The following is a 16,541-nucleotide window of genomic DNA, read 5'->3' as shown; positions in this document are numbered from 1 at the left end:
CTTTCTAGAAACAATATATTTTTCATCATAAAAATTACAATTTATGCCACTTAATTAGTAATTATTTATTAATGAACCATAAATTATTTATCTTGTTAGATTAGTCTCTATCCAAACTTACCAAGCTTAATTAATTAAGCATAAATAATTTATTTTTTTAGATTATTTTCTAATCAAAATTTACAATAAAACTAAACAAATCTATTGAAAATTTGACTTCAAACTTTAAATTTTATTTTTCATGTATATTATGATTTCAGTTCACTTACAAAATATAAATTGTAGATGCTGACAATATTTTTAAATAAATTATAGATGTTTTTATCAAAACTTATAAATTTATTTTCAAATAAATGTTAAATAATGTGGTGATTAATATAATTCACACATATATTTTAATTATAAGAACACAACAAATAAATTTCAATTTAATATTTTTCAAAAATAAAAAATAGAAGTAGAATTTAGTTGGCATATAAAAAAGTTTGAGACATATCTATCTATCTTATTAAATAAAAATACAGTTGATTTTAGAAATATAGCTTTATTAATATACGTAAACATAATAATTGGTGCTTTAACTTATAAATAAATACATCAAAATAGTTCATATAGTTAAAAATATTAATTGACAAATATAACATATTATTTTGATTGGTTTTGTATCCAAGTGCAATATGAGAAATCAACAAATTATACACAATTAAAATGGTCAATCTATCATAATAAATATTATATATTACAAATCGAACAAATATCCATATAAATACATGTTTGTGCAACTATTACATTTTTTGTATTGTAAAAAATTATGTCTATTTTATTAAAAAAAAACATCCGTACGGGATACACAGATTAAGTTTTAGTTACCTTTTAAAAATCAAAAATTGTTTATTCAATGCCAGATATATTAATATATGGGTCAATTAGCCAAATAGCTAAAATTTGAAGTGAAATTAAGAGAATGGCATTGATTTTGACGTAATTGGGTAACTAACATTTAAGGCCCATTTGATCCGGTAATACCTTTGGTTGGTGCAAGTAACCGGTGAAAGATAGAAAGTTAGATGACGTAAACAAATTGAGGTATGGCTAATATTTAAATCACATCTGAGTGAATATAAGGAACCACGTCACATATTTATGACCACATACATATGTTTCAGTGTTCTATTCCACATCACCGAAATAAAACAGATTTCTAACCTCACTCACATACTCTAATACTAAACATTATCCCAAATCTAACCCATATATACTAAACATTATCCAAATCCCACCCCAACCCCTTAATACTAAATCCTAAACCTTAATCAATAAACCCTAAACTCAAATACATAACTCTAAACCTAAATATAAATTCTAAACCCAAATATAAATTCTAAACCCAAATAGAATGAAACAAAATAAATAATATGGTATATATTGGTAAAATTATGAAATGTCTATAATTTCGTAGAAGAAGTTGATGTTGATCCCAACTATACCTCCTCATCTTCTAAATACTAAAACCTAAACTATATTCACTAATCCCTAAACTCAAATATAAACCATAAACCCAAATAGAATGTAACAAAATAAATAGCATGGTATATATTGGTGAAATTATGAAATATCTATGATTTCATGGAAACGGTTAATGTGACCCAACTGTACCCAACTATACCCTAAACTTTAATCCCTAAACCCTAAATATAAACCCTACACGGAAATATAAACCCTAATCTAATGTCAACCCCAATCTTTCATAAACTAAACCCGAATGAAACAAAATGATGAAATATCTATGATTTCATGGAAGAAGTTAATGCTGATCCCCCAACCATATCCCTCACCTTCTAAATACTAAACCCTAAATTATATTCACTAAATCCTAAACCAAAATATAAACCCTAAACCCAAATATAAATCCTAAACCCAAATATCAAAGTCTAAAAAATTACATATATTATGTAAAATTAAATTATATTATGTAATATTAAACTACACAATCTAGATCATAGCACGATATTTACTTGTTCCAAAACTATATTTCTTAACAAAATAAAACACTCTTTAGTAATCATCAAATGGAATGGAACATGATAAAATAGAAGAGTAGCAGAATATATCGCATTTCATAACAGGAATAGAACAAACATAACACATATTATTTTACATTTCTATTCCATATGCGAATAGAATAGAACAAACATAACACATATTGTTTTACATTTCTATTCCATATGCGAATAGAATAGAACAAAATAAACAGACACTGTTTATCTTCTCCGATCAACTTCATCCACGGCGAAAAAATGTAACTGTATCTCGCAACATCAGTGGAGATAATACATATAACCGTATCAGAGAGACAGATTTTGTTGTTGATACAGTAAATATAAGAGAAGAACATACGGTGGTGACGGAAGATGGTGCTGTTTGCATAGATGGAGGTGATCGCCACTACACAGGTCTTTTCGGCTAGGATCAACACAAATTGGAATGTGAATGCGAATCAGCAAGGGATTGTAATCAGAGAAAACGCGGTGGAGAGAATCTGGAGTGAAACTATTCAAAGGGGTGTGAATCTGGAAGAGACACGACATATTTTTGCAAAATAGTAATTTTTAATTTTATTTTTTCTAGCAGGTTTCTCCGGTTTCAAGCAGGGGTAATACATCAATATTATATAAAAAACATGTGAAACAGTGAAAAGTTAGGGTATCTGGGTATTCAATCAATTATGTTTTTTTTTGTAGCGTCATCTCACATAATTTCCCTTAATATATATATGCTGGAGTTTAACAAAATAAATCATAAATGAAATCACATAAGCAGCCCCAACCGTCAAATACCTAACTGCTTCGTAAAAGGTCTACCTGCTTTAATGTGACACATACCTTCTTCATGTTTACTCGACATGACACCACATTTTTTTTTTTGTGTGTGCGCCATAAATAGATTTATTTAAGGTTTCTACAAAGCATTAATCCAAGCAATAAAACACAAATAATATACCAAACCTGTGGAACAAGTCGAATTATATTACTCCATCAGTTTCAAATTAGTCGTCATTCTAGAATTTTTCACAAAAATTAAAAAAACCAGTTAAAGGTTCAAATTTACCTTGTTTGATCATTATAATTATATATCATTTATTATTTATCTTTATTTAATTAGGAGTAAAAAATAATTTAATAGAAAAAATTGTACTGGAATCATAAAACAATATTTATTTTGTAACAAAAATTATATGTTATAACGACAACTAATTTGAAACGGAAAGAGTATACACTTGTAACACGTTTTTTTTTAAAGTACACTTGTAAGACTTTTTTGGTGGATTTTCATATATTATTTTAATTTTTTTTTATCAAAAAGATAGTTTACTTTTCATAGAGTTTCATTGGGAGATACACATAGCACACTCATAAGTATTAATGGTAAGACATCAATATTTGGTATATCTCCAAAACACCTTATTAATTTGTTCTGTAACTTGCACCCAAAAAAAAAGTTCTGTAACCGCTTAGAAATTTTATGCTAGCTACTGTATGAAATTATCCAACATTTAGTACTGTATTAACAAAATGAATATATACAATGTTGAAGTTTTAGCTGTAGGATGTGCTTGTTTAAGAAGGCATGCCTCGAAACAATGAAAAATATCGAACTTTAGAAGCTAACAATTTAATCGAAAATCAATATCTTATACTCCATCCGTACGAAAATGTAAAATGTTTTAGAAAAGATTTGATGTTATAAAATATAAGATATTTTGCTCAATAATATTTTACTGCATTATTTATTATCAATTTATTTTAGATTTATATTATTAATGATATCATTTTTAAATTAGTAAGTTCTTTTATCTTGTGCTTTTATTTTTCCAAAACCAACAGAAGGAGTAGATATCTATACATGTTATTAACATCTTGATTGCACTATATATTTTAACGTAACAATTAATCGTACCAGTCATATCTATATTGATTCATTGATCACACTAACTTCATCTGTTTTGAATTTTAGTAAGCACTAATCACACCAACTGCATGCAATTTCTATATTTAAATTAGACATATATTAATTGTACTCTTCTATAAGTACGTTTCATCTTAAAATTCTTAACAAATATTATTACAACCTGCCTTTTTTGACCTATCAGTCCATATATATATTATTTCTTCTATATTTCAAATCTATATGTGCCAGATCAGAAGCCGAGTGGCTGGCTATAGGCCTATGGCACTAAACCACCAACACGAGATTACGTATAGTCATTTTCACTTTCATTTATTATATAGTCTATTTTACATCGATCATACATGTTGGGTTTATAAGACACTTTATTTAAATAAAACGAAAGTAACTAATTTATCCGGATCGAGATCGTGTGATATGCATTGCAAAAAGGTAATCTATGCATTGCAAAAAGGTAATCTTTTATTTATCTAACCAAACTATCACGTGATTATCAAAACAAAAATTATGGATTGACGAAAAACTATCGATGGCATGCTTTCCAAAAAAGGAAAGATATTTTAAGCCTTTCAAAACTAACGGATAATGGATAGAGAACGTCTATCACCTCAACACAAGTACCATATCAAATAACAGATTAAATGCTTCAAACATTTATGAAGATCATCTTTATTTTAGTTGATGGCTTGAGAAATAAGATAAGTACTATAATTGAGCAAATAATTATCTTTTTTCACTCATTTCTCACTGTCAGCATGTGGGAATGAAAGCGACAGTTTCATTTGCTTTATAAAGCACAAACCCTCTTCTGATTATGAAAGAATATGTTAGTATTGGTTTTCTGCGGTGTTCCAAAAAAAGAAGTAGTATTAGTTTTCTTTCTGTAAATATGAATAGATATTGATGAATTTATTTTTTTTTTGGTAAAAATGTTAAAAGAAAAGGTGGTTTCACCTCTTTGTTGGGAATCCAAGCATTGTAAATAGTCTCTCCCAACGTGAATTAAACCCGAGTGATGGTAGTTACAGCCGTAACCCCTTTACTACTAGGCCAACTCAGCGTTGGTAAACAGATAGTGAAAATGCTAGATGAATTTCTTACACGTATATGTTACGTCATATAAATGTCACCCCAGGTCAAACATAATGATGTTAAGAGTTTTCAAGGCTCCTAAGACAAATGTTGTAGTATAAAAGATTGTCGAACCAGTTCTGAGGGATATCAAAGCACTGAGAATGCAAGTACTCACTTAATCTAAGTGCAACCAATGATTTAGATGGGTTTTAAGCTATGACTAAAACTAAAAAGCAATAACAGAATGATACTTTCTTGACTAAGGGAAAAGAGAATTCATGGGCATAGGGATTAGACCTTGGGTGATCAAGTATCGAACTAAGGATGGCAAATGATCAATCAAACTATCAACCTTAAGCCTAGACACAATTCTAAGCAAGCTCTATGTCTAGATGAATGCTCATTTGCTAACACATCTCAAACATCAAATGTCTTTGGTTGAATAATATGAAAGCAATCATTACTAACAAGTCTATTAGCTATCTTAGCACCTTTAACAACAAATGTCTTTGGCAAAGTATACTAAAAGCCTAGGAGAGTTGTCTCGGGCATTTCATCGAACACCTTTCGGGTGAGAAATGCCTAAGGATCAACAACTGAGTGGCCAACTCAGAAGATGCATTATGATTACTCTACTAGCAAGGAAATATGAATGATCTACACTAAAACATCCTAGCTCTAACCTAATCACCCTTAATCTCCCTAACCCATGAATTCCAAAGGTGATTACTCACTAATCTCCATGATTCCTCTTAAACCCATATTGGATTTCAGATTAACCATGTAGAGAAATAGATAAGAAATTAACAAGAACACAAGAACATAACAAATCAAAATCCAAGAGATGAACTTCTCAAGAGAGTTCTTGTGTATTTCTCAATAGATCCAAAAAAAATCTGCCCGCTGGCTTACAAAGTATTAAAAAACATAGGTTTTTAGAAGTGCAAAACGTGCCTTTAAATTGCAAAAAGGTCCCCGAAAAATTGTAAATTTCGGCAGCAAAATAACGCGGAGCGACTTGCAGGTGTCGCTCCAGCAAGTCGCTCCAGAGCCACTTTTAGTGTCTCCGACAGCACAAACGCGAGCGACCTTGGTGTGTCACTCCAGCAGGTCGCTCTGAACATCGGGAGCGACTTCAGCACGTCGCTCTGGAAGGTCGCTCCAGGGTCAAATATGTGTGTCTCCGGATGTGAAAACGCGAGCGACTTCGTGCAGTCGCTCTGGATGAGTCGCTCCGGGATGTGGTGCACAGCGACCTCATGTAGTCGCTCCGAGAAGTCGCTCCAAGCAGTGCTCGTCCAAAGACCACTCTAATCACCTCCTTTGAGCTCCAAATGCACCCAAATGTCTCCAGAAACTCCATGTGGTACTCAAATACCTGATAGAGACATATGCATGCAAAATGCAACCTAAACATGTCTAAATCCTAATCTATATGATGAAAATGTTTATGAATGAATGGATAAAACAATGTAAATATGCAAGATATCAACTCCCCCAAACTTGTTCTTTTACTTGTCCACAAGTGAACTTTCTAGAACTCATAGGGAGAGAGGTTGAAGGTGGGAGCATATAGCCAAAAGAAACACAACTAGCACACTCTCTTATTACACTCTAGCTTCTCTAGGCCTATCTTAACTCTTTTTGTTCTTACACTCATCATCAAGCATCCACACATTCAAATCAACCAACTCTCACATTCATTAAGCACAAAACATCAGGTGAATTCTTGCAAATGGTCAGTTGGTCCAAGTCATTTGGTTGGGTAAGGGAAGACTTTTATTCAAGTGATTCAAGAGGTTCAAAACATATGATCTTTAAGGTGGTTTACTCTCGAAACAAGTAGCCTTGACATTGCACATAATATATCTAAGAAAGGGATCAACTCATGCATACAATGCTCAATCTCCATTGTTCTACCCTTTTCCCAAACATACAATTACACAATCATTCCCAAATGTCAAACCCAACTCACATCTCTCACCAAAAGATCCTAAGAACTTTAACTCCTTCTCTTTGAAATCTACAAGGGATTTTTCACAACCTCAAAACATTTCCTAGCTCCTAACAACTTTGCTAGCCCCCTTTTTCTTTTCTTTTCCTTTTTTTTTTTTTTTCTCTTTTTTTTTTTTTTTTTTTTTCGTTTTTTTTTTTTTTTTTTTTTTTTTTTTTTTAGGCTGGGGGCCAAGACTTTTCAAAACTTGAGCTTGAGGCTTCTATACTGGTCCCAATAGAACAATTCACTTAAGCACAAAGAGTCTATTCTTTTCCTTTTTCATTTCTCCCAAATCATAATCACAACACTCACCCCCACCTATAGCTAGACAATAGAGTGCCCAATCTAGCAAGAATGAAGATCAAGCATTGTCGTTCCCGATACTCTCAACATTATGCACATGTAAGACTTTCCGAAGAAGGCCTCACTCATCAAACAATGAAAGCTTAAAAGGAGGGAAGGGTTTTGGGAGTGGTCTACCACTAGAGTTTGTCAAAATAAGATTGGCATAAAGGATGTGACAACTCAAGTGTGTATAGCCATGACTCAGTACACAAGGGACCATGAGCAAGAAGCATTAAGTTCGTTCAGTTCAAATAAGGTTGTAGTTGGCTTCAAAGACTGAGTTTCAGCAATCAACAAGTTTCAGGAAAAGTTTTCAAGGCTCGAAACATACAAGTCTTTTTGAGAGGTGCAAAAGCTACTCAGGTGCAACGTAGTGTTCTTTACAAAGCATTTAAAATCATTGCTCCCAATGCAAGTGAATGCAACCTATATGCTCTAGACTCTCCTAGAAATGCAAATGATGCAAACTAAATGATTGTTTTTTTTTTTTTTTTTTAATATGCAAATAGGTATGCAATGCATGACTCAATGAAACAACATCAAAGCAAACATGATCAAATACTTGGTACCTCCCCCAAACTTGAGTTACACAGTCTCTGTGTTGTCAAGTAGAGAGAGATACCGAAAAGAAGACTAATATGCAAAAATGAAATGGTATATACAAGGGAGTGTGGTGGTTTACCTTCTATAGGGAATGAGTAGAGGGAGATGCTCCCTCCTCGTCGTCCTCAGGTGGTAACTCTTCAAGATGCTCATCAGCAGGAGTGGCCATCTCTTCAATGTAGAAGGCTTGCCCGAACACAGTTGGTTTCCTCATTTTCTCCTTGATGTCAAAGTGGATGATGTTCTCTTTACCCAAATGGAGATCAATCGTGCCTTCCTTCACATTAACAATAGCTCCTGCTGTAGCTAAGAATGGCCTTCCTAGAATCAATGGGTCTTGAGCCTCCTCACCCATCTCAAGCACCACAAAATCTGTAGGTATCTCATACCTTCCAATCTTCACAGAGAGGTCCTGTAAGATACCCACAAGATACTTCACTGAACGATCAGCTAACACCAGAGAGAGTCTACACTTCTTGTACTGAGTGAATCCAAGCTTCTTTGCAACAGACAAAGGCATCAAGCTGACACTAGCTCCCAAATCGCAGAGACATTTCTCAAATACCATAGGTCCAAGAGCACAAGGTAGTGTGAAGCTTCCTGGATCCTCTAACTTCTCGGGAACATCAAGCCTCTGGATGATGGCACTGCACTCATGGGTAAGAATCATCATGCCTTCCATCTCCTTCTTCTTTGCAGCTACAGTATCTTTCAAGAACTTGCTGTATTGAGGAATCAACATGAAAGCATCGATGATGGGCATTGCAACCTGAGCTTCACTCATTTGCTTCTCAAACAGAGCCTTGTACTTCTCTAGCAGCTGCTTCTTGAATCTACCAGGGAATGGAAGTTTGGATTCATAGGGAGGAGGAACAAAAGAACTTTCACTTGCTGGAGTAACAACTTCACCATCTTTTACTGTCTTCTTCTCTTCCCCAACCTTTCCTTTACCTTTGGCTTCTACTATCTTTTCCAAGATCTCGTCATTGATCTTCTCATCAACAATCACCACTTCATCATCTATGTTGATGGCAACCCCCTCACCTAGTTTCTCAGCATCCTTGGTGAGGGTTTTAGGAGGTAACTGCTTACCACTCCTAAGGGTGATAGCTTTGGCCTCCTTGGGATTTTGGTCAGACTTTCCAGGTAGAGATTCTTGCTGGCGATTCTGGTGAGTGTTCATGGAAGCAAACTGATTCTCTAAATTGCTGACTGTAGAAGCAAGGTGTGAGAATTTGTTGTTGAGCTCATTGTAGCTCCCATCAATCTTGGTATGAAGGTTCTTCAACTCATAACCAACATGCTTCTCACTTCTAGTCTGAGACTCCAAGATTTGTTTCAGTAAGGTATCAGTGCTGCTCTCTTGAGGAGCAGAGGAACCAGACGAGGGATTTTGCTGAGGCTGATAGCTGCCTTGCTGGTTGTTTTTTGGCGGATAGCCACTCTGTTGGTTGTTGGGATAGGATTTCTGTTGGTAGTTGTTGTACTGAAAATTGGGCTCCTTTTTGTACCAGCTACCATTGTTGTTGATGAAACACAACTCCTCTTGACCTTCCAAACCCTCAACCTCATTGACAACAAGTGGATCTTCCTGCTTGGAGTTACCAACAAATTTCAGCTGCTCTTGGGTTGCTTTTTCAGCAATGAGTAGGTCGATCTTGTCTTCCAAAGCTTTGATCTCTTTCCTCGTCTGCTTATCATCTGTTCTACTGCCTCTGTCGTGGTCTCCACTGTAGACTGCATCACTCTTTACCATGTTGTCAACCAGCTCCTCTGCATCTTTCTCAGTTCTCCCCAAGAAGAACCCATTGCTAGCTGTATCCAGTCTGGCTCTGTACTTAGGAAGAGCACCACGGTAGAATGTGCTCAGCAAGCTCTCCTTAGAGAAACCATGGTGTGGGCATTGAGCTTGGTAGCCCTTGAATCTCTCCCAGGCTTCACTGAAGCCTTCCAAGTTCTTCTGTTGAAAGCTGGAAATCTCGTTTCTCAGCTTAGCAGTTCTTGAAATAGAGAAGAACTTCTCCAAGAATGCTTTCTTGCAGTCATCCCAAGTGGTGATGGAGTCGCTGGGTAGAGACTTCTCCCACTGACGTGCCTTATCCCCCAAAGAGAAAGGGAATAGCTTGAGCTTTAAGGCATCTTCGGACACACCATTGGTTTTTGACAACCCACAGTAGCTGTCGAACCTGTCCAAGTGATCAAATGGATCCTCTAGAGCCAAGCCATGATACTTGTTGTTCTCGATCACGTTGAGGAGTCCTGATTTGATCTCAAAGTTGTTGGCTGCCACAGCGGGTGCTCGGATTCCCAATCTATGACCATGAATGTTGGGGCGGTCGTAAGTGCCAATGGGTCGAGCTGCTCGCTGTTGGTTTTGAGGTATGTCTCCCATATCAGTACTCAATCTCTGCAAGTGAGCCTGTTGCTCTTCTTCTCTTCTATTTCTAGCACACTCTCTCTCTAAAGCTCTGATGTCTGCAGCTATTGGAACTAGGTTTGATGGACCCCTGCTCCTCAAGTTCATACACCTGTAGATTAAAGGGAGGTGAAGAAAGAGAATCAGTAACAAAAGAAAATAAAAATGACTTAGTCTCAAGCAAGTGACTAAATCTCAATGTTCAAATCTACTCAGAATTTGGCAACGGCGCCAATTTGATGTTAAGAGTTTTCAAGGCTCCTAAGACAAATGTTGTAGTATAAAAGATTGTCGAACCAGTTCTGAGGGATATCAAAGCACTGAGAATGCAAGTACTCACTTAATCTAAGTGCAACCAATGATTTAGATGGGTTTTAAGCTATGACTAAAACTAAAAAGCAATAACAGAATGATACTTTCTTGACTAAGGGAAAAGAGAATTCATGGGCATAGGGATTAGACCTTGGGTGATCAAGTATCGAACTAAGGATGGCAAATGATCAATCAAACTATCAACCTTAAGCCTAGACACAATTCTAAGCAAGCTCTATGTCTAGATGAATGCTCATTTGCTAACACATCTCAAACATCAAATGTCTTTGGTTGAATAATATGAAAGCAATCATTACTAACAAGTCTATTAGCTATCTTAGCACCTTTAACAACAAATGTCTTTGGCAAAGTATACTAAAAGCCTAGGAGAGTTGTCTCGGGCATTTCATCGAACACCTTTCGGGTGAGAAATGCCTAAGGATCAACAACTGAGTGGCCAACTCAGAAGATGCATTATGATTACTCTACTAGCAAGGAAATATGAATGATCTACACTAAAACATCCTAGCTCTAACCTAATCACCCTTAATCTCCCTAACCCATGAATTCCAAAGGTGATTACTCACTAATCTCCATGATTCCTCTTAAACCCATATTGGATTTCAGATTAACCATGTAGAGAAATAGATAAGAAATCAACAAGAACACAAGAACATAACAAATCAAAATCCAAGAGATGAACTTCTCAAGAGAGTTCTTGTGTATTTCTCAATAGATCCAAAAAAAATCTGCCCGCTGGCTTACAAAGTATTAAAAAACATAGGTTTTTAGAAGTGCAAAACGTGCCTTCAAATTGCAAAAAGGTCCCCGAAAAATTGTAAATTTCGGCAGCAAAATAACGCGGAGCGACTTGCAGGTGTCGCTCCAGCAAGTCGCTCCAGAGCCACTTTTAGTGTCTCCGACAGCACAAACGCGAGCGACCTTGGTGTGTCACTCCAGCAGGTCGCTCTGAACATCGGGAGCGACTTCAGCACGTCGCTCTGGAAGGTCGCTCCAGGGTCAAATATGTGTGTCTCCGGATGTGAAAACGCGAGCGACTTCGTGCAGTAGCTCTGGATGAGTCGCTCCGGGATGTGGTGCACAGCGACCTCATGTAGTCGCTCCGAGAAGTCGCTCCAGGCAGTGCTCGTCCAAAGACCACTCTAATCACCTCCTTTGAGCTCCAAATGCACCCAAATGTCTCCAGAAACTCCATGTGGTTCTCAAATACCTGATAGAGACATATGCATGCAAAATGTAACCTAAACATGTCTAAATCATAATCTATATGATGAAAATGTTTATGAATGAATGGATAAAACAATGTAAATATGCAAGATATCACATAACTATTTGCCTACTACCACTTAGGCTCTCAGTGTTGTACGCAGGACTGGAAGAAGCACACAGCTGTCTAAAAAAGTGTCGCCATTCAACTAACTTCTTTTGTTATTAAGTTTAATTAAAAAATAATAATAAAATAAAAACAGAAAGTGGTGCGGGAGAAATTTATGACAGACTATGCTAACTAATATAATTAATTACAACATACTTATTCTATTAAAAAAGTTTGGATATAATCTGAAATTTTTTAAACTATTAAAAATATTATATGCATTTTATTTTTGTTATGCACAATAATTAACTTTGTTACCATATAAACTTTTTGCATCTTTTAGTTTATCCAAACATTTTCTACAAATATTAAAAGTATTTGAATTATTTAATTTTAATCAAAAATATTATATATAATTAAAAACTGAAATTTTCTTCTTCTTTTTTTTTTAACTTGAGTTAACAGTAAAAACATAACAAAATCAGAACTAAATGAAATCCTAGATTATCTTGGATATTAGGTAGTTTCTAATCCGGACCGAATTAAAAACCAAAAAAATATTGAGCTGAAACTAAACCGAATCTTCTAAATATTTTCTAAATATTAATTTTGATATAAACAACCAAATTATAATATTTTAAATAAAATATGATATTAGCTATAAAATCTCATTAATAACATATTAAGTTTCATATTTCACATATATAAGATATCTTTTCAAAATTAATATTACAAATCTGTTATGGAAAAATTAATAAATTAAATTTATCTTTTGATTGTAATTTATTTGTACTTTATAAAAATATGTAAAATATATTTATAATATATATGAAAATATTATTTTATATTTTTCCCGCACTTTTAAGTTCATAATCACCATTCAAACATACGTTCCGCACTATCTATTATTTTGGTCACCATTCACATATTGTTTTGAACCACTTTTTTTAGACGAACCGCACTTATCCTGCAGTATGCGTTTTGTTGACATAAACCGCATTTAAACCGCACCGCACTAACCAATCTGTTTGTCCCGCATCACCCAACTCGCTGTTACCATTTGGAGCCTACAAGCGGTTTAACTGTGGTGCGGTTTTAACAGTTATAAAAACGTATAGATATATAGTATATGTAGAGATTTTTGTTATTGTTAACTGCGGTGCGGAGCGGAGCGGTTCGTAATATTTGAAGCCTTAGTTATTATTAGTTATGTGTATTTTGCAGTTATATTAATGATATTAGTCACATAGAAAAAACTACCCTAGACCCTAGTGTATTTTCTTTCACGTCAAAATCTTTTTTACTATAATATCATAATCTTACCAACAATTCTAATGATTTGCAGTGAGAAATATATTTAGTAGAAGAAAAAGTAAAGCTGTGAAATGATTACATGCATAGTAAAGTAATGCTCACATGCGAAAATCAGTTACGAAAAAAAGTAATGCTCACATGAGCGACAAGACATTGTGCCCACGTGAAGAACCATTACCCCCATTTTCTGAGCCAACTCACGAAAAATATGTTCAAAAATGAAAATGGAAATTACATATATATAAGTTTTTTTGGTAAAAATGTTAAAATTATCATTACCAATTTTAATTTTAGACAGAATACAGAGATCACAAAGAAACAGAAAATTAAAATGCAACTAAACAGAAGCTCTAACTGGAAAAACAGAGGAAGATACATCCGGCTACAAGACCAACACGCTGAACACATCAGACTTGGTACACTTCGCTTGCCGCAAAAAGATGGACCGCTGTGAAAACGAGATCTTGAGCCCGGAAAAGTTGGCGTACCCGATGAACAAGTCTTTAAGATAAGGTCCATCTAAGAACAGCTCGCTAATGACCTCCTAATCCGAGTCCAACATGAATAGACCGGCAGACCAGAGACCTAACACACCCGCTAGACCGCCGAGCCTTATTCAAAACAAACACAGGCTGTGATGGAGACAAACCTGAGTAGAACACTTCAGAGGCCGCTAAAAGAAAAGGAACGACCTGCTGAGAAAACCAAAAGGCCGTCCAAGCACTGGGATGACCATTCCTTAACCAGGTGACCTCACCGTCCACGCAACCGGCTGACCCAACCAGCGCTACAAGACGACGACCTGATCCGAAACAGAACACCTGTCTCGGTCTTTGAGCGCTTCGGACCCGTCAAAGACGAAACGAAACAAAGCCACAGAAGCTCGACCAGATACATGGGAGAAGAGAGCAAAGGGAGAGCACCCTCATGAGACGCAGACGAGAAAGCCATAGACGACAAACCTTTACCACACCTCCGAGGATGCAGACACAGAACCACATGAGAACGATAGCCACACGACCACACAAACCCTGTGCACGAACCGACAAGCAACAAACTTGCCGTCTCCCATGAGCGAAAGCAGCCCAGCCCGCTTGATGACACAAGACCCTTGCGTCGGCGAGACGAAAAGCAAAACGCACCTCTCCACGCGAAGATAATCTTCGGATACAAACCATCGAGAACAAGGAGAGAGCGCACCAACACACCACGCGCCTCCACCACACAAACACACCTCCAGATCTAAAAGAGAAAACTAGATCGAAGAAGGTATTTACCCTAAAAGCCGACTTCGAACACCCACGCGCCACCCCGCCTCACTGAATCTCCAGGACGGAGGCCACCAGCCTCGGATCTACAACCCCCCGGATCAGCTGCAGAGGATCCCGTGGCGGAGCACGACCCAGAGGCCCAAGCATATCGACAGCACAAACAGCAGAAGATGAATCGAAGCAAAAAGGAAAGAGGGAGAGGAGAGGAAGACGCCTCCGGCGACCACGCGCGCCACCGCTGGTTTCGCCGGAGCAAGGAAGCTTTAGTAAATCACTGCCGGAGGAGAGAAGGTGGAGAAAAGTTATAAGGGAGAGAAAATCTTACGATGGAGGTTTCTGTTTTGATTACATATATATAAGTTGTTTGTTCAGTAAGATGCTTGAGCGTGCTATGTATACAAGCGAGGAATGGAAATACTCCGCTTAACATAAGACAAGTTTTCCTTTTCCATGTTTTTCTATGGTTAAAAGCAGGGGAAAATTGGAAAAATGAGACATTTTAAATTTAAATTTGTCTCAATAAAATTTTTAGCAGAATTTTTAGGAAAATAAGATTTTAATTCCCGTTAAATACCATAATATCCTTAGAATAACAAACTAATATGAATTATTATAATAAATTATAATTTTCGTAATTGATTTAGTATTAAATTAATTAAAAAGGAAAAAAAAAGAAACACAATTAATGGGCATGACTTCCCTTTACCCTAATTTTTTTTTTTTACCTTGTCTTCTTCACCAAAGCTCTACTTCACTCCATCCATGGTGATTTAGTGTTCTTGGAGAAAATCATTGTTTCGTCGGACCTTTCGTCTCTAACCTCGTAGAATATATATTCTAGCTAACTCAGAACACAGTAGAGTAGATGTGAAACATATTCTTCCTTAAGCGTTACATAAGGTAAAAGACAGAATATGTTATGGCACAAAATATAGATAAGGTATATCACTGCGTTGTGGCTATATGTCGTTATCAAGCTATAGGTATACTGAAGACATCTTACTGAAGACATCTTTTTTGATTATAACGTTTCGAAATATAGCTTTGTTAGAATATATAAGAAAGGCTATTTTACGTTGTATATCCAAGATATATATGTATAAAACTTAGTATCCGGTTTCTAGACTAAACAGATGACCAGAATGAGTATTCTAACTGTAGCTAGAAGATAAAATAAAATATGATTCCACTTTTTAAAAAAAAAACTTTTAAACATATATATTGTCATATTTATGTTTCCAATAATTTTAATATTTTTTTTAACATTTTTAAAATTTAATTTACTATTTTTTCCATAAAAAAAAGGTAAAATATGTCCAGAATTATCCAAAATATCAAAAATCCTATTGTGACAAATAAAAGTTCAAAATATCTCATTTTCCAATTTTCTCGAGCAGAGTTTAGTGGCAATTGTCGTCAGTTTTTCATATGTCTTTTTAAATGTATTGTTCTTCTGATCTGCAAACATCTCTAAGTCCACATTAATGGCTTTGTGAACTATAATACTAGGCCAATAATAGCTAATATTAAGCATATTTATAGAATACCGGAAATTTCACAAATCATTAACAGAAAAACATCGTTATACTAAATTAATTTAATAAATCTATTGGATTGAATAAATTTTAATCAAGTATGAACAGAAAATATTTCTAAGCTCTTAAAAAATTATAACAGTAAGAGAAAAAAACTCATATCGAAACAAAAGGTAACTAGTATATATGTATGATATATCTACAACAAATGTTCATTGAGTGATGTACAAAAGTGTTCATTAAATTGAAGATTACAATAAATAAAAATTGAGATGAATAATATGCAGATCAACATGTCCAAATTGTCTTGGATTTCAATTTTTGTATATCAAAATATGTAAAATATTTTCATTATGGTATTGCTTTTTCATAT

The 16,541-nt window shown here is 35.2% G+C and overlaps 1 non-coding gene across 1 annotated transcript; it reads left to right on the top strand.

The window, feature by feature from the left end:
• The first annotated feature begins 9,870 nt into the window (after positions 1 to 9,870).
• On the top strand, positions 9,871 to 9,977 carry LOC125608489. Its single transcript, XR_007339380.1, has one exon. It is a non-coding gene; the product is annotated as a small nucleolar RNA R71 (small nucleolar RNA).
• Positions 9,978 to 16,541: the final 6,564 nt, after the last annotated feature.

This window comes from Brassica napus, chromosome A4, assembly GCF_020379485.1.
Source record: "Brassica napus cultivar Da-Ae chromosome A4, Da-Ae, whole genome shotgun sequence".
NCBI classification, from domain to species: Eukaryota; Viridiplantae; Streptophyta; class Magnoliopsida; order Brassicales; family Brassicaceae; genus Brassica; species Brassica napus.
The sequence above is the reverse complement of the archived record's forward strand: the minus strand, read 5'-3'. Positions and strand labels throughout refer to the sequence as shown.